Source organism: Aptenodytes forsteri, unplaced genomic scaffold (assembly GCF_000699145.1).
Source record: "Aptenodytes forsteri isolate BGI_AS27 unplaced genomic scaffold, ASM69914v1 Scaffold55, whole genome shotgun sequence".
Classification (NCBI taxonomy): Eukaryota; Metazoa; Chordata; class Aves; order Sphenisciformes; family Spheniscidae; genus Aptenodytes; species Aptenodytes forsteri.
This window is the reverse complement of record NW_008796063.1, coordinates 13,148,584-13,148,943: the sequence shown is the minus strand read 5'-3', so window position 1 is coordinate 13,148,943 and position 360 is coordinate 13,148,584.

Below are 360 nucleotides of genomic sequence, written 5' to 3'. Positions count from 1 at the left end.
CACAGAAAGCAGCAAGATACATGGAGTCACGCTTGCAAGATAAGACTGCCGACCGGCAGGAAAAACAAGTTTTCCCATTAAAGTGTCAGTACAGCTTTTAACCAGGTGAATACCAGCAAACTTCTGGCAGTCCCTTCACTGCAGCCACACTCCCAGCCTCATTTCTCCTTCCGCGGTTGCAGGAGAGCATTGCTTTTCTGGGCCGCATCTAAAGAGTCCACGGTCCGACCGGAGAAAACTGCTTCCAGTCGCTCATCGATCTCCGTTTTTTCCCTGAACGCACACCAGAGCAACAGCCCAGCCTGCAGCAGGCTGACAGGCAGCACCTTCACCCACGGCCTCTCGTGGTCGCTCCCCATA